Consider the following 25,166-nt stretch of genomic DNA (forward strand, 5'->3'; position numbering starts at 1 on the left):
TGGTTTTGATTTGCATTTCTCTGATGGCCAGTGATGATGAGCTTTTTATCATGTGTCTGTTGACTGCATAAATGTCTTCTTTCGAGAAGTGTCTGTTCATATTCTTTGCCCACTTTTTGATGGGGTTGATTTTTTCCTGTACATTTCTTTAAGTTCTTTGTAGATTCTGGATATTAGCCCTTTGTCAGATGGGTAGATTGTAAAAATTTTCTCCTATTCTGCAGGATGCCTATTCACTCTGATGGTAGTTTCTTTTTCTGTACAGAAGCTCTTTAGTTTACTTAGATCCCATTTGTCAATTTTGGTTTTTGTTGCCATTACTTTTCGTGTTTTAGACAGGAAGTCCTTGCCCATGCCTATGGTCTGAATGGTGTCACCTAGGTTTTCTTCTAGGGTTTTTATGGTTTTAGGTCTAACATTTAAGTCTTTAATCCACCTTGAATTAATTTTTATATAAGGTGTAAGGAAGGGATCCACTTTCAGCTTTCTATATATGGCTAGCCAGTTTTCCCAGCACCATTTATTAAATAGGGAATCCTTTCCCCATTTCTTGTTCTTGTCAGGTTTGTCAAAGATCAGATGGTTGTAGATGTGTGGTATTATTTCTGAGGGCTCTGTTCTGTTCCATTGGCCTATATCTCTGTTTTGGTACCAGTACCATGCTGTTTTGGTTACTGTAGCCTTGTAGTATAGTTTGAAGTCAGGTAGCATGATGCCTCCAGCTTTGTTCTTTTGGCTTAGGATTGTCTTGGCAATGCAGGCTCTTTTTTGGTTCCATATGAACTTTAAAGTAGTTTTTTCCAATTCTGTGAAGAAAGTCATTGGTAGCTTGATGGGGATGGCATTGCATCTATAAATTAACTTGGGCAGTACGGCCATTTTTGTGATATTGATTCTTCCTATCCATGAGCATGGAATATTCTTCCATTTGTTTGCGTCCTCTTTTATTTCGTTGAGCAGTGGTTTGTAGTTCTCCTTGAAGAGGTCCTTCACATCCCTTGTAAGTTGGATTCCTAGGTATTTTATTCTCTTTGAAGCAATTGTAAATGGGAGTTCACTCATGATTTGGCTGTTTGTCTGTTATTGGTGTACAGGAATGCCTGTGATTTTTGCACATTGATTTCGTATGTTGAAACTTTGCTGAAGTTGCTTACCAGCTTAAGGAGCTTTTGGTCTGAGATGATGGGGTTTTCTAAATATACAATCATGTCATCTGCAAACAGGGACAGTTTGATTTCATCTTTTCCTAATTGAATACCCTTTATTTCTTCCTCCTGCCTGATTGCCCTGGCCAGAACTTCCAACATTATGTTGAATAGGAGTGGTGAGAGAGGGCATCCCTGTCTTGTGCCAGTTTTCAAAGGGAATGCTTCCAGTTTTGCCCATTCAGTATGATATTGGCTGTGGGTTTGTCATAAATAGCTCTTATTATTTTGAGATACATCCCATCAATATCTAATTTATTGAGAGTTTTTAGCATGAAGTGCTGTTGAGTTTTGTCGAAGGCCTTTTCTGCATCTATTGAGATAATCATGTAGTTTTTGTCTTTGGTTCTGTTTATATGATGGATTACATTTATTGATTTGCATATATTGAACCAACCTTGCATCCCAGGGATGAAACCAACTTGATCATGGTAGATAAGCTTTTTGATGTGCTGCTGGATTCAGTGTGCTAGTATTTTATTGAGGATTTTTGCATCAATGTTCATCAGGGATGTTGGTCTAAAATTCTCTTTTTTTCTTGTGTTTCTGCCAGGGTTTGGTATCAGGATGCTGCTGGCCTCATAAAATGGTTTAGGGAGGATTCTCTCTTTTTCTGTTGATTGGAATAGTTTCAGAAGGAATAGTACCAGCTCTTCTTTGTACCTCTGGTAGAATTTGGCTGTGAATCCGTCTGGTCCTGGAATTTTTTTTGGTTGATAGGCTCTTAATTATTGCCTCAATTTCAGGGCCTGTTATTGGTCTATTCAGGGATTCAACTTCTTCCTGGTTTAGTCTTGGGAGGATGTATATGTCCAGGAATTTATCCATTTCTTCTAGATTTTCTAGTTTATTTGCATAGAGGTGTTTATAGTATTCTCTGATGGTAGTTTGCATTTCTGTGGGATTGGTGGTGATATCCCCTTTATCATTTTTTATTTCATCTATTTGATTCTTCTCTCTTTTCTTCTTTATTAGTCTTGCTAGTGGTCTATCAATTTTGTTGATCTTCAAAAAACTAGCTCCTGGATTTGTTGATTTTTTGAAGGGTTTGTGTATCTCTATCTCCTTCCGTTCTGCTCTGATCTTAGTTATTTCTTATCTTCTGCTAGCTTTTGAATGTGTTTGCTCTTGCTTCTCTAGATCTTTCCATTATGATGTTAGGGTGTCAATTTTAGATCTTTCCTGCTTTCTCTTGTGGGCATTTAGTGCTATAAATTTCCCTCTACACACTGCTTTAAATGTGTGCCAGAGATTCTGATATGTTGTGTCTTTGTTCTCATTGGTTTCAAAGAACATCTTTATTTCTGCCTTCATTTTGTTATGTACCCAGTAGTCGTTCAGGAGCAGGTTGTTCAGTTTCCATGTAGTTGAGCGGTTTTGAGTGAGTTTCTTAATCCTGAGTTCTAGTTTGATTGCACTGTGGTCTGAGAGACGGTTTGTTATAAGTTGTGTTCTTTTACACTTGCTGAGGAGTGCTTTACTTCCAACTATGTGGTCAATTTTGGAATAAGTGCGATGTGGTGCTGAGAAGAATAAATATTCTGTTGATTTGGGGTGGAGAGTTCTGTAAATGTGTATTAGGTGTGCTTGGTGCAGAACTGAGTTCAATTCCTAGATATCCTGTTAACTTTCTGTCTCATTGATCTGTCTAATGTTGACAGTGGGGTGTTAAAGTCTCCCATTATTATTGTGTGGGAGTCTAAGTCTCTTTGTAGGTCTCTAAGGACTTGCTTTATGAATCTGGGTGCTCCTGTATTGGGTGCGTATATATTTAGGATAGTTAGCTCTTCTTGTTGAATTGATCCCTTTACCATTAAGTAATGGCCTTCTTTGTCTCTTTTGATCTTTGTTGGTTTAAAGTCTGTTTTATCAGAGACTAGGATTGCAACCCCTGCCTTTTTTTGTTTTCCATTTGCTTGGTAGATCTTCCTCCATCCCTTTATTTTGAGCCTATGTGTGTCTCTGCACGTGAGATGGGTCTCTTGAAAGCAGTACACTGATGGGTCTTGACTCTTTATCCAATTTGCCAGTCTGTGTCTTTTAGTTGGAGCATTTAGCCCATTTACATTTAAGGTTAATATTGTTATATGTGAATTTGATCCTTTGATTATGATATTAGCTGGTTATTTTGCTCGTTACTTGATGCAGTTTGTTCCTAGCATCGACGGTCTTTACAATTTGGCATGTTTTTGCAGTGGCTGGTACCGGTTGTTCCTTTCCAGGTTTAGTGGTCCTTCAGGAGCTCTTGTAAGGCAGGTCTGGTGGTGACAGAATCTCTCAGCATTTGCTTGTCTGTAAAGGATTTTATTTCTCCTTCACTTATGAAGCTTAGTTTGGCTGGATATGAAATTATGGGTTGAAAATTATTTTCTTTAAGAATATTGAATGTTGGCCCCCACTCTCTTCTGGCTTGCAGGGTTTCTGCGAGAGATCCGCTGTTAGTCTCATGGGCTTCCCTTTGTGGGTAACCCGATCTTTCTCTCTGGCTGCCCTTAACATTTTTTCCTTCATTTCAACTTTGGCGAATCTGACAATTACGTGTCTTGGAGTTGCTCTTCTCGAGGAGTATCTTTGTGGCGTTCTCTGTATTTCCCGAATTTGAATGTTGGCCTGCCTTTCTCGGTTGGGGAAGTTCTCCTGTATAATATCTGAAGAGTGTTTTCCAACTTGGTTCCATTCTCCCCATCACTTTTAGGTACAGCAATCAGATGTAGATTTGGTCTTTTCACATAGTCTCATATTTCTTGAAGGCTTTGTTTGTTTCTTTTTACTTTTTTTTCCTAAACTTCTCTTCTTGCTTCATTTCATTCATTTGATCTTCAATCACTGATACACTTTCTTCCACTTGATCAAATCAGCTACTGAAACTTGTGCATTTATCACGTAGTTCTTGTGCCATGGTTTTCAGCTCCGTCTGGTCATTTAAGGTCTTCTCTCCACTGTTTATTCTAGTTAGCCATTCGTCTAAACTTTTTTCAAGGGTTTTAGCTTCTTTGTGTTGTGTTCAAATAACCTCCTTTGGCTCAGAGAAGTTTGTTATTATCGATCGTGTTAAGCCTTCTTCTCTCAACTTGTCAAAGTCATTCTCCATCCAACTTTGTTCCGTTGCTGGTGGGAGATGTGTTCCTCTGGAGGAGAAGAGGCGCTCTGATTTTTAGAATTTTCAGCTTTTCTTCTCTGGTTTCTCCTCATCTTTGTGGTTTTATCTACCTTTGGTCTTTGATGATGGTGATATACAGATGGGGTTTTGGTGTGGATGTCTTTTCTGTTTGTTAGTTTTCCTTCTAATAGTCAGGACCCTCAGCTGCAGGTCTGTTGGAGTTTGCTGGAGGTCCACTCCAGACTCTGTTTGCCTGGGTGTCACCAGCAGAGGCTGCAGAACAGCAAATATTGCAGAATGGCAAATATTGCTTCCTGTTCCTCTGGAAGCTTTGTCTCAGAGAGGCACCTGGCCGTATGAGGTGTCAGTTGGCCGCTATTGGGAGGGACCCAGTTGAGGAGGCAGTCTGTCCATTCTCAGATCTCAAAATTCCATGCTGGGAGAACCACTACTCTCTTCAAAGCTGTCAGACAGGGACATTTAAGTCTGCAGAAGTTTCTATTGCCTTTTGTTCAGCTATGCCCTGCCCCCAGAGGTAGAGTCTACAGAGGCAGGCAGGCCTCTTTGAGCTGCAGTGGGCTCCACCCATTTTGAGCTTCCTGGCCGCTTTGTTTACCTACTCAATCCTCAGCAATGGCGGACACTCTCCCGCACCTTTGCAGTTCGATCTCAGACTGCTGTGCTAGCAGTGAGCAAGGCTCCGTGGGTGTGGGACCCTCTAAGCCAGGTGCGGGATATAATGTCCTGGTGTGCCCTTTGCTAAGACTCTCGGAAAAGTGCAGTATTAGGGTGGGAGTGTCCCGATTTTCCAGGTGCCATCTGTCACGGCTTCCCTTGGCTAGCAAAGGGAATTCCCCAACCCCTTGTGCTTCCCAGGTGAGGCGATCCTGCCTTGCTTTAGCTCACGCTCTGTGGGCTGCACCCACTGTCTGACAAGCCCCAGTGAGATGAACCCGGTACCTCAGTTGGAAATGCAGAAATCACCCATCTTCTGCATCGCTCATGCTGGGAGCTGTAGACTGGAGCTGTTCCTATTTGGCCATCTTGGGACTTCGCCAGCAGGAATCATTATGGTAGTGACTTTATGAATAAGGAAAGAAAGGCACTAACATAATTGATTTTATGTTATTTAGGTCCAGATTTTATGTTATTTAGGTCAAAGTTAATTGTGTTGTTCAAATCTTGTATAACTCTACTGCTTGTCCGTCTTTCTTACCCATTATCAAGAAAGGAACATAAAAATCTTATACTATGACTGTGGATTGTCAATTTCTCATTTTAAATTCGTATCATTTTTCCTTTATGTCTGCCTTATGTGATATTAGTATAATGACATCAGTTGGTACATCTTTTTCCATCCTTATACTGTTAGTGTTTCGATGTTCTTATGCTTGAAATATGTCTGCTGTAAGTGGTATATTGTTCAGGTTTTTCTTTTATTTTAGAAAAATGTATTCTGGAAAGCACTTTTCTTATAGTGTTTAGTCCATTTTCATTTAATGTAATTATCAATATAATTGGGCTAAAATCTACTATATTTCCAGTTGTTTTCTATTTGTGACATCAGTTCTCTTTACTTTCTTCATTTCTTTTAGATGGATTAAGTAATTTTAGAAAGTTCACCTTACCCCTTTATTAGCTTGTTAATTATATATGCTTTTAGTATTGTCTTAGTAATTGCACTTGAGTTGTACTGACTAATAGTGCAGCCACGTGCTGTTTAAAACAGCTTTACTTAGATATGATTGATATACAACAAATGGCATGTAAAGTATATAATTTGATAAATTTTGACATATGTATGACACATATATACAGTCATATAGACACACTCATATATATTCAAGTGCCATTTCAGTCAATGACAGACGACATATATGATGGTGGTCTCATAAGGTTATAATACTGTATTTTTACTGTACCGTTTCTATGTTTGGACATATTTAGATATGCAAATACTTACCATTGTGTTACAGTTGCCTACAATATTCAATACAGTAACATGCTCTGTAGGTTTGCATCTTAGGAGTAATAGTCTAGGCCATATAGCCTAGGTGTGTAGTAGGCTATACCATCTAGGTTTTGCGTAAGTACATTCTATGATGTTGGCATAAAGACGAAATCACTGATGATGCATTTCTCAGAACTTACGTCCGTCATTGAGTGACATATGACTGTATATATATGGGTGGAACTATCACTGCAGACAAGATAGTGAACATATATATTATCTCCAAAATATTTCGTATGCCCTCTTGAATCCTGTCCTCCTGCCCTTCCCCGCCTCTGCTCCTTTTAGGCATTTAGTTCTGTAAATTTTCCCTAGCTTTGCTTTAGCAGCATTTTGATATTTTGTTTTGATTTTAATTTAATTCAATACTTCATAATTTACTTTTGATTTATTTTTTGACCCATGGATTATTTAGAGTTGTGTTATTTCATTTCCAAATATTTGGGGATTTTCCAGATATGTTTCTGTTGTCCAGGCCAATAACAAATTCCTGACTCCGTGAAGTCAAAGATCTGACTTCCCAGGGGGAGAGTTATGCCCAAGAACCATCGGTATTTTATGTTAATGGTCATTGCCAGAGTGAATCCCACAGTGTTTGTGATAAACCCTAATAAACCCACCAGAGGGCAGCAAGCCAACATGAAAATTCTACTAAAACGTCTCTTTTTTTCAGGGACAGAGTTTGGCTCTGTCGCCCAGGCTGGAGTGCAGTTGTGTGACTTTGGCTCACTGCACCCTTGCCCCACTGCAGACTCAACCTCCCAGGCTCAAGTGATTCTCCCACCTCAGCTCCCCATCCCCGAGTAGCTGGACTAAAGGTGTGCACCACCACACCTGGTTAATCTTTGCACTTTTTGTAGAGATGGAGTTTCATCATGTTTCCCAGGCTTGTCTTGAACTCCTGGGCTCAAGCCATCCAACTGCCTCGGCTGTCCAAAGTGCTGAGATGACAGGCGTGAGCCACTGTGCCTGGTCAGACAGAAGTTTTCAAGTAAAGAATACATTTAGCTGAAAAGCAGTGCCAAGTTATTTCTATCCTCACCCCTCTGAATTAAATCTTCATAGTCTCCGATTCTCTGTCATATTATTAACCATCTGGATTCTTTTCAGTGTGTCTGTGTTTGTTCCTTTTCCCCAGTATGACCCTTTTCTCTCTCTCTCTTTTTTTTTTTTTTTTTTTGACAGAGTTTTGCTCTGTTGCCCAGGCTGGAGTGCAGTGCAAAGTTCTTGGCTCACTGCAAACTCCACCTCCCAGGTTCAAAAGATTCTCCCACTTCAGCCTCTTGAGTAGTTGGGATTACAGACGCTTGCCACCATGCCCAGCTAATTTTTGTATTTTCAGTAGAGATGGGGTTTCAACATGTTGGCCAGGCTGGTCTCAAACTTTTGACCTCAAGTGATCTGCCCGCCTCAGCTTCCCAAAGTGCTGGGATTATGGGCATGAACCACCTTGTCCAGACCCTTTTCTTTATCTTTATGAAAACATCTCTCCAGCAGATCTTCAGAGAAAAAAAAAAAAGAAAAAGAAAAAGAAAAGAAAACATCCAGCAAAGTCCTGGAGGAAAAATAGAAAATTAGAAGACCGGAGTGAGTCATGTTGATTTTCTGATGTAAAATTTGTGCTGAAACCTTACATAAATACTGAAGAATTCACAAGTTGTAAATGTACAGCTTGGTGAATCATTTTGATACCCAGACAGTTTTTTTCCCACTCGCACACACTCCCTGCAAGAATGCATGCTGGTTTGTAAAGTCATTAATTTACTGGTGCATCAGTGGATGGCTCTGTGTCTTCTGGCTTTATCTTGGCCCAGAAAGACAGGAATTAACGTTGAGCCTAGTAGTCTTTGGTCTTTGTGCCAAAGCAGTCTGTGGGCCAGCCTTGTGTAGTGATCAAGCAGTAGGTTTAGATGTCAGGCATGACATGGGTTAAAAAACCAGCTAGGGGAAAAATGGGAAGTGGCATTTTGTGATCTCATCAAGCAACCTTGGTATAAACTTAGAAAACAACCTCTTGGCAAATGGAGAGCAGCTGTAGGTTTCTGACTGAATGTGCAAGAATGTGAAAGAGATATACTAGGTGGGAGCAGTCCGGGTGGACTTCCTGGAGGAAGTGGACAGTGTTGTGTAGATTCACACTTTGGAGATATCAAAGAGGAAAGAGTATTCCAAGCGGGGGTAACAAATAACAAGGGAGGCAAAAGAGAAAAGTATGACAGAACAACATGATGTTGTCAGGAAACTAAGGCTGAGCTGAAATCCAGATGACCCAGAGGAGCCTTGAGAAGGCTTGGGGCATCTTGTGGGACAAGTGGGGAACTTGCTGTGTTTGAGAAGATATGCCTGGAATATATGGGATATCATTTAAATTTTCTAAAGGTTACCTACAAGAAAATTTCAGAGAATATTCACTCCCACCTCAGCGTAGGAAACAATAAAACACTGGAACATTTATTTATTTATTTTTCTTGCTTTTTTTCTTTCTTTCTTTCCTTTCTTTTTCCTTTCTTTCCTTTCTTTTTCCTTTCTTTCCTTTCTTTCTCTCTTTCTTTCTTTCCTTCTTTCTTTCTTTTTCTTTTTTTTTTTTCTTGAGAAGGAATCTTACTCTGTGACTCAGGCTGGAGTGTAGTGGCATTATTTCGGCTCACTGCAACCTCCACCACGTGGGTTCAAGCAATTCTCCTGCCTCAGCCTCCCGAGTAGCTGGGACTATAGGCATTTGCCACTATGCCTGGCTAATTTTTTGTATTTTTATTAGAGATGGGGTTTCACCATGTTGACCAGACTGGTTTCGAACTCCTGGCCTCAAATAATCCGCCCACCTTTAGCTTCTTAAATGCTGGAATTACAGGTGTGAGCCACTGCAACCAGTTTTTTCCTTACTTCTTAAAAATGCATTTGTCTTCCACTATTGGATATCTTCATCTAATATCTAGTGGTTTTTTTTGGTTGTTATTGGCTGATTTGATTTTTACTTTTTGGTTAATAACAAACCTTGTAAGGAGTTACATAGACACTTACCAGTTTACTTTTCTAATTTGTTTTCTCCTGGATTCTCAGTTACCTTGGATTGATTGTGCTTTGGGTTCATGTTGCTTTTTCTTAGTGGCTACTTCTTTCAGTTTCCTTCATCTCCAGTTTGGCAGTTTTCTCCCTTTTCAAGCAAGGAGCTCCTCCCTGTTGAGGCGTCACAGGTGGCGGGCAATCCTTACCCGGATCCTCCCAGAGCTTGCTCTCGGGAAGCTCACACTGCAGCGTGATTGTGAAACTTTTGATATTGTCCCTGGTGGCTTCCGATGCGAGCTGGGACAGCATTTGTCTGTTGATAAGTGAAACCAGGTTCCTGAGGTCTGGCTCTCTTTTGCCCTTCTTTCCGATACCAGCAAGGCCCTAGTTTCAGAGCATTCTGGGGACTTATGATCCCTTCTAGTTACCTCTGCATCTGTGCCCCTTTTCTCCTCAAATTAGTCACAGAGACTTTTGAAGCACCCGTGTTACTCAAATAGACCCATTTTTAGCATGTGGGAGGTAAGGCCTAGATGTGAATGCCTCATAAACCAGGCAGATCAAACTGTGTGTATGCATGCAGATTTGGCCCAGGAACACTCTTCTCCTTCAGGGTCCATTGTCTGCAAGGACAGAAAAGAATTCTTAAGGCCATTCACTGTCTTACAATTTCTGTTATTTTTGTCTTTTCCTATTCCCCCTACCCACAGAGAAGCATTAGAATCATTCCCCTTTAGAAGAGCAGAACTATGATGCCTACTTCAACACTGTACTTTAAATAATGGGTAGAACATTCAGACAGAAGATTAATAAAGAAAAAGGGGACTTAAACAACATTATAGACCAAATGGACTGAACAGAAATACACAGAACGTTCCACCCTACAGCAGCAGAACACACATTCTCCTCAAACGCACATGGAACTTTCTCCAAGGTAGATCACATATTGGGTCACAAAACAAGTCTTTGAAAATTTAAGAGATTGAAATCATACCATGTATCTTTTCTGACCATGATGGAATGAAACTAAAAATCAATGGCAGAAGGAAACATAGAAAGTTCACAAATATGTGGAAATTAAACAACGTACTTTTGAACAACAATTAGGCCAAAAAAATCAAAAAAGAAATTAGGAAACATCTTGAGATAAATAAAAAGAGAAACACAACATACCCAAACTTACAGGATAAAAGCAGTACTAAGCAAAGCAGCACTAAGAGGGACTTTCTTGCAATACACATCTGCAGTGAAAAAGAAGATAGATCTCAAGTAAACAGTCTAACTTTGTGCCTCAAGGAGAGGAGAAGAAGATGAAGAAGAAGAGGAAGAAGAGGAACTAAGCCCAAAATTAGTAGAAGGAAATAACAAAGATTAGAGTAGAAACTAAGAAAATACAGAATAGAAAAGCAATAGAAAAAAAATCAACAAATTTTTTGAAAAGAACAACAAAAGAATTGATTTTTTTGAAAAGATAAACAAAATCAACAAATCCTGTTAGACTAAGTAAGAAAGACTCAAATAAACAATATCAGAAATGAAAGAGGAGACATTACAACTGATGCCACAGAAATAAAAAGGATCATGAGGCTACAATGAACAATTCTATGCCAACAAATTGGATAATCTAGAAGAAATGAATAAATTCATAAAACCTTCCAATCTATGATAACTGAATCATGAAGAAATACAAAGTCTGAACAGACCTGTAACTAATGTGGAGGTTTAGTCAGTAATCAAAAACGTTCCCAAAACGAAGAAGTCCAGGACCAGATGGCTTCACAGGTGAATTCTTCCAAACATCTCAGGAAGAATTAATGCCAGTTCTTCTTAAACTATTTTTAAAAATTGAAGAACAGGGCACACTTCCAAATTCATTTTATGCAGCCAACATTAACCCGACACCAATACCAAACAAAGACACCACAAGAAAAGAAAACTGCAGGTTAATATCCTTGATGAATATATGAATATAGATATAAAAACTCATAACAAAATACTAGCAAATCAAATTCAACTGTGCATTTAAATAATCATACATCATGACCGAGTGGGATTTATCTCTAGGATGCAAGTATGGATCAATATGCAAAAATAAATCAATGTGAAATGACATATTAACAGGGTAAAGGATATAGAGATCACATGATCATCTCAATAGATGCAGAGAAAGCATTTGACAAAATTTAATACCCTTTCGTGATTTAAAAAAAAAACTTTCAACAAACTGGAAATAGAAAGAAAGAGTCTCAACATCAAGACCATATATAAGAAAATTTTCCCTGTTGAGTATGATGTTAGATGTGAGCTTTTCATATATGGGATTCATAATATGTTTCAAATATATTACAAAGCTATAGTAATTGAAACAGCATGGGAATAGCATAAAAACAAACATGTAGGCCATCAGAAGAAAAGAGAGAGATCAGAAATAAATCCATGCATATATAGTGCCTTAGTTCATTCAGCCTGCTAAAACAGAATACCATAGACTGGCGACTTACAAAACACAGAAACTTATTTTTCACAGTTCTGGAGGCTAGGAAATTCAAGATCAAGTAGCTAGCAGATTTGCTATCTAGTGACGGCCTGCTTTTTAGTTCATAAATGGCCATCTTCTCCATGTGTCCTCATGGAATTAGGGTGATGGAGAGTGCTGGGATTTCTCTTATAAGACACTAGTCCCATTCATAAGTGCTCTACCTTCATGACCTAATCACCTCCCAAAGGTCCCACCTCCAAATACCAACACATTGGGGATTAGGTTTCAACATGTGAGTTTTAGGGAAAACAAACATCAGTCTATTGCATATACTACCTAAAGCAATCTACAAATTTGGTGTGATCTCTATTAAAATCCCAATGGATTTTTTTTTAACAGAAAAAAAACCTCTAAAGTATAAAAAGGCCCACAAAGAGCTAAATCAGTTTTGAGGAAGAACAAAGCTAGAAGCACCATACTTCTTGATTTCTAAATATGTTATACTCACATGGTCATAGCAGCACTATTTATAGTAGCCAAGATGTGCAAACAACCTAAATATCCATGGACACATGAATGGGGAAAGAAAACGTGGTATTCACATAAAATGGAATATTATTCAGCCTTATAAAAGAGGGAAATTCTATAATATGTGACAACATGGATGAATCTTGAAGACGTTATGCTAAGTGAAATAAGCCAGTCACCGAAAGACAAATACTGCGTGATTCTACTTACATGTGGTATCTAAAGTAGTCAAATTTATAGAATCAAAGAGTAGAATGGTGGTTTTGCCAGGGGCTGGGGAGGGGGAAATGAGGAGTTGCCTGTCAACAAGCATAAAGTTTTAGTTAGGCAAGATGAGTAAGTTCTAGAGATCTGCTGCACATTGTACCTATAGTCAACAATACTGTATTGTACACTTAAAAATTTGCTAAGAGGTAGATCTTGCTTAAATGTTCTTACTACAATAAAATATAATTGATAAAGCAATAGAAAAGGATTCCTATACATAAAAAGGTCAATTTCCTAATTTCCATTTAATTAAAAGCAATTAACAATTTACACGCAAGAAAATTTCTGTTATTAAGGCAGCTATAGGATACAGAAGAAATTTCCCAACTCACTTTGCAAAGTGCACATAGCCTTGAATCTGCATGCATAATGTAAATAATTTACTTTTAAGAAACTGAGACAGAAAAATTCTATAATCATCTCAAAAGATCCTGACATTTCTTTTTGATAATTTAATACCCCTTTCTGATTTTTATCAACTGCTAGGAAGCTAATAGGTAAGGAAAAGTCCCTAACTTGATAAAAATACCTACCAGAAACCCAAATCAAAAATCATACTAATTAGGAAATTTTGGAGAGCTTCTCATTAAACTCAGGAACATGATAATATCATTCTTAATGTATTGTTCCACACTGTTTTGGAGGGCCTGGCCAATTGAACAAGTTAGGTGATTTGATAAGTTAGTTTAATACGCCTAACAGCATGGCTGTCCCGAGGCATGCAGGAGGCGATGGGCTGAGTGCTGACTGCAGCTCCCTCAAGGACCTGCCACGCATGGATTATGCACCAAGTCTGTTCAAGTCTGTGGAGGGAGTGAGGGGTACAGGGGCAGCAATCCCCTGTTTGGCCTACCAGGTGAAGCGTTTGTAATTGCCAATGGCTGGGCCTGACAGATTACACATAGGATTTTAGCCTGGAGCCCAAATAATTCCTCAACTCCATCCTTCGATTTTTTTCAGAGCCCAAGCGAGAAACATAGGCTACCCCATCACGGACCTGAATGGGTTGGATTTTGATGGTCTGTGTTAGGAGCCAGGTTATTAGTCTGCAGTTACAACAGACCATGGTCAGGATCAAGATCACTCCTAGCAGGATGATCAGGCCTGCCTGCAATATAGAACACAACCATGAGCCCCAGTGTGACCATTTGTTCCCATAGCCCATTGAGTCTACTTTAGAGAGACAGGCTTTTTTCCTAAGCCTGACAATGAACTGTTTTACTTTGCCAGTCTCACTGATCAGGACAGCATGAAGTGTTGCCAGTTGCATGGGCCTCTGCTTGGCCAGCAGTATGTCAAGGACTATGTACTTATTCAACACTAGTTAGGCCTGGGAATTGAGGCTTGCCCATCGTGCCTCCAAAGCTGAAACAGCAGCATTAATGACCTCAGTGAGGGTCAAAGACAGGTTGTGCACAGTGTTTTCTAGTTAAATGACCCAACAATGGGAATTGCCTGGAGTCCATCTTTTATTTATTTATTTTTTTTTTGAGACTGAGTTTCGCTCTGTTGCCCAGGCTGGAGTGTAATGGCGCGATCTTGGTTCACCTGCAACCTCCGCTTCCTGGGTTCAAGCAATTCTCCTGCCTCAGTGTCCCGAGTAGCTGGGATTACAGGCGCTCACCACCACGCCCGGCGAATTTTTGTATTTTTTTTAGTGGAGACGGAGTTTCACCATGTTGGCCAGGTTGGTCTTAAACTCCTGACCTTAAGCGATTCACCTGCCTCAGCTCCCAAAGTGGTGGGATTACAGGCGTGAGCCACTGCACCTGGCCAGGCATGCTTTTGGTACAGGAAGTAACACTGCAAGGGAACACATATAGTGCTGAGAGTGTAAATGTCATAAATTACCACAGGGGTCAACCAGGCAGAAGTCCCTCCTCTTTGGCAAAATCCTTAAGTGGAATTGAAAAGTCCATGTAAGATGGGAGCAAGTGTCTCCACTAATGAGGCTATAATAGCCCTGATGGTGGATTCCAGTCCCCTTTTCACAGATGTTCCAGTTGCCTTCAACTTGGGCAGGAGCAAGCTGACGTCTCAGAATGCGTTCTGCTTCTGCAGTGTCAGAGTCCAGTCACAGCATTGCATCGTGTGCAGATTAATATGGTTGGGGTAGCTTAGGTACCAGAAAAATCCATGTTTACAGAAATGTTTGTTTGCAGCATCCAGAGGCACAGGAACAAAGTATTTATTTGTGGGCACACATCCAGCATTTTGTCAAATTCAGTGGGGAACTGCCTGGGCAGGCATATCAATGAATTTAGTGACTTGGAAGTCACACAGTCTATTCTGTAGGAGAGAGAGAAGGAAGGTTAGATTCCCACTTCTCCCTCCTCTGTACCCTGGCTCATGGGTTCATAGGTGCTCAGGTCCTGTCAGTTGGGGGGATTTTCCTCACCCACTGTGACATGGGTGAGGGTAGCATCTTCCGACTATCCTCCAGGGAGGTGGGCTGTAATCTGGCCTGGATCCTCTGATGACTAAAAAAAAAAAAAATAGTTTCTCTTCTATACATTGATATTCATTCCTTGAAAATAACCAGGCAAAGCAACAAAGCCACTTTATGGAAAACGTTGAATTAGAAGCCTCACGTTGATAGTGATTATTTTTTGCAGGCAAAAAAATCCATGCTTAGCACCAAAGGAATGACTGATGAAGAGGGTTACTGTCTCGCACGCCTTGTTTTTTAATAGCTATTCTAATCTCTCACCTATCTGAGTCTTTAGAAAGGAATTGAAGGGGAAGGGGGACCCTTGTAGGGTTCCCCAGAGAAACTGAGGCTGTGCAATAGAAGGAAGCAGGTAGACAGTCTGATCAAATATGCAGTGCAAATGGACTGCCCCTTCGAGGAATTGCCACACTGGGACCCCAGATTGTTACCCTGAGATGCATAGTCCAGGCCGAGGTTCTTTTATTCCCTCCTGTCAGTCACTTAACCCTGTCCTTCAATTGTCTACTAAAACACTCAATCATCCCTGCTGCTTGGAGGTGATAGAGAGCATAGGGCGTCCATCATATATGCCCCGTGCTTGGGCCCATTGATGTGTGGCTTGGGCCACAAATCTGGGGCCATTATCAGATGCATTCTATGCCTGGGAATCTACCATCTAAGACCTGAATTGTGTCACCGACTGATTGACCTGACCTCAAAAGGAGGTTTTTTGTTTATTTATTTATTTATTTTTGAGACAGAGTCTTACTCTGTCACCCAGCTTGTAGTGCAGTGGCTCCATCTCACTGCTACCTCCACCTGCCAGGTTCAAGTGATTCTTATGCCTCAGCCTCCCGAGTAGCTGGAATTACAGGCATGCACCACCACGTCTGGCTAATTTTTGTATTTTTAGTACAGACAGGGTTTCACCATGTTGGCTAGCCTGGTCTTGAACTCCTAACTTCAAGTGATCCACCCACCTCGGCCTCCCAAAGTGTTGGGATTACAGGCAAGAGCCTCCGTGCCCGGCCATGAGGAGGTTTAATTGGACTTGATAACCATCCGGAATATCACGAACAAAGCTAGAAATCTGAGTCTGGTTGCAACCTCATCATCTGCTGCTTCCACTTCCTCATCATAGACCCAGGGGAACACCACAGTAGCCTGCCACGGCTCCAGGTTTGGAGTGAGGCATGGGTTCCAGGCAGCTCCTGCTGACCCTGCTGCTGCAGGCCAGGTCAGCTGTCCTTGCCCAGGCGTGAATCATGGGCATGTATCTCCCTGCTGGGTTTCCGCTTTGCTGCCCTTTCCTGGCCCTTTGGCCAGAGAGAGCAGGCTTTTCTTTTTGTTGCTTTTCCTTATTTGTTCTTTTTTTTTTTTTTTTGAGACGGAGTTTCGCTCTTGTTGCCCAGGCTGGAGTGCAATGGCGCAATCTCGGCTCACCACAACCTCCGCCTCCCAGGTTCAAGCAATTCTCCTGCCTCAGCCTCCTGAGTAGCTGGGATTACAGGCATGCACCACCACGCCCGGATAATTTTGTATTTTTAGTAGAGACAGGGTTTCTCCATGTTGAGGCTGGTCTCGAACTCCCAACCTCAGGTGATCCGCCCGCCTCGGCTTCCCAAAGTGTTGGGGTTATAGGCATGAGCCACTAGGCCCGGCCATTTGTTCTTTTTAATTTAGGCCTGTTGGTGGTTCTGGATTGCAGGCCTCTTTCGTTTTCAGTCTGGCATGTGTGGGAATAAAAAGACAGCCCAGGGCACAAACACAGTGTTATTCCTGCCTCTGGGTCCTCAGCCAGTCTGTCTCTACTTTCCGCCTCTTAGGGTTGTTGTGTGATTGTCTGTTGATTTATTCCCAGGGTATTTAGGTGTACTTAGAGGTGAGAAGCAGGGGAAAGTGAATCTATGCCATCGTGTCTCGGAACAGGAAGACCATCCCAACCCCACACACACTGAAACTGCAGAAGAAAAACAAGATGATAATTTGAATGAAAAAAACATATTATTATGCAATCATCAAATGTTTGGACGGAAAGTGTTCTTAGACATCCTCTCGTCTAATTTCTCACATTTGGAAATGTTGAAGTGGGACTAAGAGCTGAATCGACCAGCCTCACCCCCAGTTCAGCTGCCTGACTCCCCAGCCTGTGTTCTCGCTGTTGCACACCAGGGTCTGCCCTGCAGCTTTGAAAAAATGTGAACTTCACGTTCTGCTCAGATCCCAGCCCTCCCACACCAGTTTGCTAAGAGTCTGTTCTGGCTGCAGAAATTGCAAAAGTTGTGTCAACTGGAACGCTGGCAAAATGTTCTTCATTTGACTTTCATTGTTTTTTGGAATTTTGGGGGGCCAGGGAGGGGCAAGAAAGGAGCTGCAATTGCCCTTGGGTAAGATTTGCTTAGAATTTTAGGAAGAAGTCAGTTGGGCGCGGCGGCTCACACCTGTATCCCAGCACTTTGGGAGGCCGAGGTGGGTGGATCACGAGACCAGGAGTTCAAGACCAGCCTGGCCAAGATGGTGAAACCCCATCTCTACTAAAAATACAAAAATTAGCCAGGCGCAGTGGCAGGCACCTGTAATCCCAACTGCTCCGGAGGCTGAGGCAGGAGAATTGCTTGAACTGGCGGGGTGGAGGTTGCAGTGAGCTAAGATCATGCCACTGCACTCCAGCCTGGGCAGCAGAGTGAGACTCCGTTTCAAAAAGAAGAATTTTAGGAAGAAATCTGTCTGATTGTAGAATTATCTAGGCTGTTGAGAATATGTGTCTGGTGGCCACTGGGACATCAGGGCGAGACTTTTCTTTTAACTGCATGTATGTGAATTAGGTTGCTTCTGGAGCCTACTGAGAGCTCGCTGGGTCCCTGTAGCATCCAGGCTGAAGGCTCCTTCCTTCTGTTTGTGACCTTGACCCTCAGCTCCACATTTCCCCAGGGGCTACAGGATTTCTCTGAGAATCCTCATTAGCACAACCTATTTTTTTTTTGAAACAGAGCCTCACTCTGTTGCCCAATGCAGTGGTGTGATCTTGGCTCACTGCAACTTCTGCCTCCCAGGTTCAAGTGATTCTCATACTTCAATCTCCCAATTAGCTGGGACTACAGACACATGCCACCATTCCTGGCTAATTCTTGTGTATGTGTGTGTGTGTGTGTGTGTGTGGTTTTTTTTTTTTTTTTTTTTTTTTTTGAGATGGAGTCTCACTCTATTGCCCAGGCTGGAGTACAGTGGCACGATCTCGGCTCACTGCAACTTCCACCTCCCGAGTTCAAGCAATTCTCCTGCCTCAGCCTCCCGAGTAGCTGGGACTACAGGTGCCTGCCACCACACCTGGCTAATTTTTTATATTTTTACTAGAGACAGGGTTTCACTGTTTTAGCCAGGATGGTCTCAATCTCCTGACCTCGTGATCTGCCCACCTCGGCCTCCCAAAATGCTGGGATTACAGGTGTGAGCCACTGCGCCTGGCCAATTTTTGTATTTTTAGTAGAGATGGGGGTCTCACTATGTTGGCCAGGCTGCTCTTGGACTCCTGGCCTCAAGTGATCCACCTGCCTCAGCCTCCCAAATTGGTGGGATTACAGGTGTGAGTTGCTGTGCCTGGACAGCACAACCTATTAATGAATGACAGCCTTGAGTTTTGAGGATAAAACATTCCATTTCCTTAGTATAGTAATTAAAATCTCTCTCTTTTTCTACTATTTTGGTAATTAAGCAGGTAAAGAAAAATATCCAGAACAATATAATAGAGAGTAGAGAAAGAAAATCCTGAGGAACCACGCCCTGTGGGTGGATCGAGTGCGGGGGTCCTTGAGTGTTGCTGGTTGCAGGAAGGCCCCGGCAGAAGGGGGCTTTGATGAGCATCCACCTTGCATGCCGAGTGAATGTCTGTCCAGATGAGGTGCGGATGCAGCTGACAATGGAGGCGATTGTAATGGACTATCCCAAGTAGCAACATCATCAATTTAGGTTTTCAGCCTGAGTGAGACTTTCAGCTGATACTCAACTTAAAACAAGATGCACATTTTCCTTCAGAAATTCATTGACAGTGTTTTCACTTTGGCACTATTGATCTATGATATTAAAAGGCTGAGATGCAGAGGAGACACTGTTGTGTAATTTCTTTTTTTTTTTTTTTTTTTTTTGAGACGGAGTCTCTCTGTGTCTCCCAGGCTGGAGTGCAGTGGCGTGATCTCGGCTCACTGCAAGCTCTGCCTCCCAGGTTCACGCCATTCTCCCGCCTCAGCCTCCCAAGTAGCTGAGACTACAGGCGCCCGCCACCACACCCGGCTAGTTTTTTGTATTTTTAGTAGAGACGGGGTTTCACCATGTTAGCCAGGATAGTCTCGATCTCCTGACCTCGTGATCCACCCGCCTCGGCCTCCCAAAGTGCTGGGATTACAGGCTTGAGCCACCGCGCCCGGCCTGTTGTGTAATTTCTAATGGCTGCTCTTTTTGTCCGTATCTGTTCATTGTTCTATCCATGCTGTTCTGCCACGCCCCTTTTTCACTTACCAACACATTGGAGATTACTCCCTATCATAGCATTTCCTTTCCTATTCTCTAGCCTGCCTCATCACTCTCTTAATGGTATCATTTTTCCGAAAAGAAGCTCTTAATTCTAAAATGGTCCTGTTGATGTTTTTTTTCCCTTAGGGTCAGCACTTTTTGTGTCCTTTTTGAGTTTTTGTCTACTCCAATATCATAAAGCCATTCTCTTAGAATTGCTCATAAAGTTTTATTGCTTTCTCTTTTTTTGAGACAGAGTTTTACTCTGTTGCCCAGGCTGGAGTGCAGTGGTGTGATCTTGGCTCACTACAACCTCTGCCTCCTGGGTTCAAGTGATGCTCATGCCTCAGTCTCATGAGTAGCTGGGACTACAGGTGCCCCCCCACCACGCCCAGCTAAGTTTTGTATTTTTAGCAGAGATGGGCGTTTTGCCATGTTGGTCAGGGTGGTCTTGAACTCCTGACCTCAGGTGATCCGCCCACCTTGGCCTCCCAAAGTGCTGGGATTACAGGCGTGAGCCACTGCGCCTGGTCAATTGCTTCCTTTTTATATTTAGATTGACTATCCACCTGGATTTGAATTTTGCGTGGGTAGGAAATCAAGGTTCATTTTATTTTTATATGGCTATCTTGTTGATCTGTCATCCTTTTTTCACTGCACCTCAGTATCACCTTTACTCATGTATCAAGTGAGAATACAGTGTGAGACTTTAAAACATTAATAGATTGTTTTAATTTTATTTTTTCCAAACGATTGCATTTCTTATAAACAAGGGTACAGATCCTAGACTCAGAAACACAACAGATTCGAAGCTAAGACAGCTCTGGTGAAACAGTAATAGAGGGAAGAGGAACACCGAGGAATTCATGTCTGGGCCAGAGCTGCCATCCAGGGCCCCATACCACACCTTTGGTCCAGATGGCCCCTTGGCCCAGGTGTCCCTGCTGCCAGAGCACCCTGGACTGGGGTACAGGAGTTGCATATTCCATGAGGCTGGTGTCAGGGGAAGCAGGGACTCAAAGTTGCCAGGTTGTCCGTCTCTCGGAGCCAATTTCCCTCCACAACCCTGGGGTTTCAGTCTCATATCAACTAATCATGTTTTAAAACAGAAAACAGGCAACATGTTTGGCTAAAATAAAATGAAAACACTGCCGGGAAGAGACCTGAGTGTGCTGGTGGACAGGAGCCCTGCTCACCTGTGGGAAGGGAGGGGCAGCAAGGGCAGCAGAGCTCCCTGTGGACAGCTAGGCTGTGTGTGGATGTGGCCCTCTGGGTGGTCCCAGGGAAGATGCAGGGACAGGGGACAGTCCAGGCAGACAGCTATCAGGTGAGGAGGGCTCTGCCTGAGGTGTTCTGGCATCAGGGGGCCACCTGACCGCCAACAGGCACGACACAGGCTCCAGGGAGCAATGGGACATCTGCCTAAAGGATCAAAGCCCAACTTGGTTAGATCCCAAGTTTCGCCTGCATCACCTCGAGCAGCAGCTGGCTACGCTGCCGAAACCAGGACACATCTGCATCATACAGAAAGCTGCGTCATTCTGGTGTGACAGGCCATACTTGGTCACCCTAGGGTAAGCTGGAGAAGAACTCCAGATGTGCTCTGGAGAACCCCCCACCTCTCAGGGGCCACCTCACAGGGTGCCCCCACCACCCCATTCTTTGAGTTTGGCTTGAGATTTTAGGAAGCATAATTTCAGGTGAGGAAGAAAACAAAGTCTGGTCCCAGCCCACTCTGGCAAGGATCGTTCCCCACCTCGTCAGCATCAGAGGAAGCCACATATACAGGCAGGACACACACAGCATGCATGGGCCGTAAGGAACCGTGCCTGCACACCACTCACACACACACAACATAACCAAGTGGCAGCCAGAGAGGCTGGGGGATGCTCAGAGGGGCGCCTTGGGGGCATCCATGTAGGCTGGGTTGTAAGGAGGCTGGCTGGCAGGGTAGGGCGCGGCTGCTCCTTCAGCCAGGGTCTTGTGGTAGGCCGGTGGGCCCATGAGCTGGGCCGGGTAAGGTGGTGGGTACTGCATTGGGTAGGGTGCTGCTGGCATCCCTGGCTGAGGCGGCATGGTGTGGTAGCCCTGGTAGCTTGGTCCAGGGTAGCTGGGCGGCACACTTGGAGGGACGTGGTCGGTGGCACGTCTTGTACAGAAAGCAGCAGGAGCAGGTGAAGCAGATGATGATAGTGACGACAGACAGCACAAAGATGGTCAGGCCAACGGCCAAGGTTGCTTTGAACCCCATGTTAGGCTCTGCCTTCACCCAGAGGCCTCCTGTACCCCTGGGCTTCCCCTCTTCCCATCGTGGGCCACTCAGTTTCAACTTTCTCCCCTTTTGGAGAAAAGGAAAGCAAATCTCCTCCAGATGACGTCGGCCACAGGAAGCACCAATAGGTTATTTTTTAATAACAGTTTTAGGTTTAGAGAAAAAATAGAGCAGATTAGCTGGGCATGGTGGTGTGCACCTGTCGTCCTAGCTTATTCATATGCTTATTTGCCATCTGCATATCTTTTTGTGAGGTGTCTGTTCAGATCTCTTGCCCACTTTTCAGTCGGGTTGTTTTCTTATTGTTGAGTCTTAATCAGATTGACTTCGGGAGGCTGAGGCGAGAGGATCGCTTGAGCGCAGGAGGCGGAGGTTGCAGTGAGTTGAGATCACACCACTGCACTCTAGCCTAGGTGACAGAGAGAGACCCTGTCTCAGAAAGAAAAAAAAAAAAAGAAAGAGCAGAAAGTAGAGAGTTCCCATATACCCTCCGCCTCCCACCCTTCTCCCCTTCCCACACTTTCCCGTTATTAACATCTTGCATTAGTGTGGTACATTTGTTACAAGTGATGGACCAATATTGATATTGTAGGGGAGGACAAATCTGTTTTCCTTCTATCCTTCTAAGTTCATGGCTGAGAACCCTATAACAGAAGACAGATTAATAGGAGAAAAGTGCATAAACATATTTAATATAAGTTGTATGTGACATGGAAGCCTTTATAAAGAAATGAAGACTCCAAGAAGCAGTTACAGTTTGATGTAGGTTTGATAAAGGGTGGACAGTTGTGGAGAATATGGTAGAGCAAAGAGTTTGAAATAAGTGTAGTCCGCTGGGGGAAGCTTATCAAGGCCCGTTTGTTTAGTTAGATTCCTCTCTGTGTCCCTTCATCTTCAGAGATACGGACGCTCCTTTCCACGAGGTATAGGGAGGGCATCTCTCACCCGAGGGTCTTATGACCTGGCTTCAGGGGAAGGTCAGAAAACCCTTCCTGCACATGCTGCTTTTGCAAATTCCTTCAGCTTAAAATATTCAATATATCATTGTGTTAGTCTGTTCTTGCATTGCTATAAAGAAATACCCAAGGCTGGGTAATCTATAAAGAAACGAGTTTTAATTGGCTCATGGTTCCACAGACTGTATAGGAAGCATGATGCTGGCATCTACTTGGCTTCTGGGGAGGCCTCAGGAAACTTACAATTATGGTGGAAGACAAAGGGGGAGCGAGACATCTCATGTGGCTGGAGCAGGGGAAGCGAGAGAGCAGGGAGGTGCCACATATTTTTAAACAACCAGATATCATGAGAATTCTGTCATGCAAACGGCACTATGGGGATAGTGCTAAACTCTTAGAAATTAAACTGTTAGAAACCACCCCCAAGATCCAATCACCTCCCACCAGGCCCCGCCTCCAACATTAGGAATTACAATTGGACAGGAGTTTGGGTGAGGACACAAATCCAAACCATGTCAGTCATGGTGCCATATTTTGTGGTAGCATGTCCTGAATCCCATCAATAAATTATTCTGAACTAAAGTTCCGTAGTTTCCATTAGGGTTCACTTTTGGTGTTGTACATCCTAGTGGTTTTACCAAATGAATAATGCCATGTAGAACCATTACAATATTGTACAGAATAATTTCACTTCCCTAAAAATTCCTTGTGTTGAACCTACTTACCCTTCCTCCCCTGACAACTCCCTGGCAACCACTGTCTCTATAGTTTTTTTCAGAATGTCACAGTTGGAATCATACAGGAGGCGGACTCTCCAGATTGGCTTCTTTCACACAGTAATATTCATTTAAGGCTCTTCCATGCCTTTTCATGGTTTGACAGCTCATTTCTTTTTTTTTTTTTTTTTTTTGAGACGGAGTCTCGCTCTGTCGCCCAGGCTGGAGTGCAGTGGCCGGATCTCAGCTCACTTCAAGCTCTGCCTCCCGGGTTCACGCCATTCTCCTGCTTCAGCCTCCCGAGTAGCTGGGACTACAGGCGCCTGCCACCTCGCCCGGCTAGTTTTTTGTATTTTTAGTAGAGACGGGGTTTCACCATGTTAGCCAGGATGGTCTCGATCTTCTGACCTCGTGATCCGCCCGTCTCAGCCTCCCAAAGTGCTGGGATTACAGGCTTGAGCCACTGCGCCTGGCCGATAGCTCATTTCTTTTTGTTGCTGAATAATAATCTATGGTATGGATGTGCCACAGTTTATCCATTCATTTACTGAGGGACATCTTGGTTGCTTCCAACTTTTGGCAGTTATGAATTACAAATAAAGCTGGTATAAACATTCATGTTCAGGTTTTTGCGTGGACATAAGTTTTCAACTAATTTGGGCAAGTATCTAGAAACGTGATTGCTGGATCCTGCGGTAAGCATATGCTTTGGCCAGGTGCGGTGGCTCATGCCTTTTAATCCCAGCACTTTGGGAGGCTGAGGTGGGATCACCTGAGATCAGGAGTTTAAGACCAGCCTGGCTGATACAGTGAAACCCCATCTCTGCTAAAAAAAAAAATACAAAAATTAGCTGGGCGTGGTGGCGTGTGCCTGTAATACCAGCTACTCAGGAAACTGAGGCAGGAGAATCGCTTGAACCTGGGAGGCGGAGGTTGCATTGAGCCAAGATGGCGCCACTGCACTCCAGCCTGGGCAATAGAGTGAGACTCTGTCTCAAAAAAAAAAAATAAAATAAAAAATGGCCGAGATCCCACCACTGCATTCTAGCCTGGGCAACAAGAGCAAAACTCCATCTCAAAAGAAAAAAAAAAAGAAAAGAAAATTCTGGAAAAGCTAGTTCAGTGACATGAATATTGGAATGAGAGCCTAACAAACTCAATTTCTTCCTTTCTAAATCCGTAGTATGGATTCTTGTCTGCAGTAGTTTTTTTGAGAAAGCAGAAGGGGTAGGTATTGGCAATCAACAAGCTGCAGAATATACCGATTGAGGTCAGTAATTTTAAACGCCCATGACCGTTTGATCATTTCAATACCAAAAGAAAAAATTAAAATCCCAACTGCTAAAACCTTTGTCTTAGATAACTGTTTGAGCCTCTCCCTACAAGGCCCAGAAAGGAATTAGATACATGTGAATGCAATCTGTTTTCCCTCCCCTTGCGGCGCTGTGGAGAAGGAGTCTAGGACAGTAGTCAAGGCCAGCTGCCAGAGAGTCAAGGAAGGGGGAGCAGCCCCATGGAATCCAGAAACCATACCACCCTGGCCCATGGGTTAGTTGTATACAACCTCCCAAGTTGGCAACAAACAAAGGGCATGCACATTCGGGGGATTTTGGTTTCACTGTCAGTGTTTATCTTTGAAGGGTGTCACATCCAGATGAATGGGAAGGGTGTGTTGCAGTTAAGCTGAGG

General features: G+C 42.9%; 1 protein-coding gene and 1 pseudogene across 13 annotated transcripts in view; one reads left to right on the forward strand and one right to left on the reverse strand.

Annotated features, from left to right (window-relative positions):
- Positions 1-25,166, forward strand: part of CASP8 (caspase 8) — a 60,358-nt gene that overhangs the window by 4,168 nt on the left and 31,024 nt on the right. For 3 of the 13 annotated variants that reach the window (XM_065525877.2, XM_065525879.2, XM_065525881.2), the window contains exon 3: positions 7,811-7,903. The exons of 8 other annotated variants lie outside the window; for them this stretch is intronic. The gene's annotated coding sequence lies outside the window, so the exon portion shown is untranslated. The remainder of the gene's footprint in view (positions 1-7,810; positions 7,904-25,166) is intronic. 2 more of the 13 variants (XM_065525880.2, XM_065525882.2) reach the window with 1 other exon arrangement.
- LOC102121143 (protein shisa-5 pseudogene) lies at positions 21,424-21,860 on the reverse strand (annotated as a pseudogene).

The sequence above is a fragment of the Macaca fascicularis genome, chromosome 12, assembly GCF_037993035.2.
Source record: "Macaca fascicularis isolate 582-1 chromosome 12, T2T-MFA8v1.1".
NCBI classification, from domain to species: Eukaryota; Metazoa; Chordata; class Mammalia; order Primates; family Cercopithecidae; genus Macaca; species Macaca fascicularis.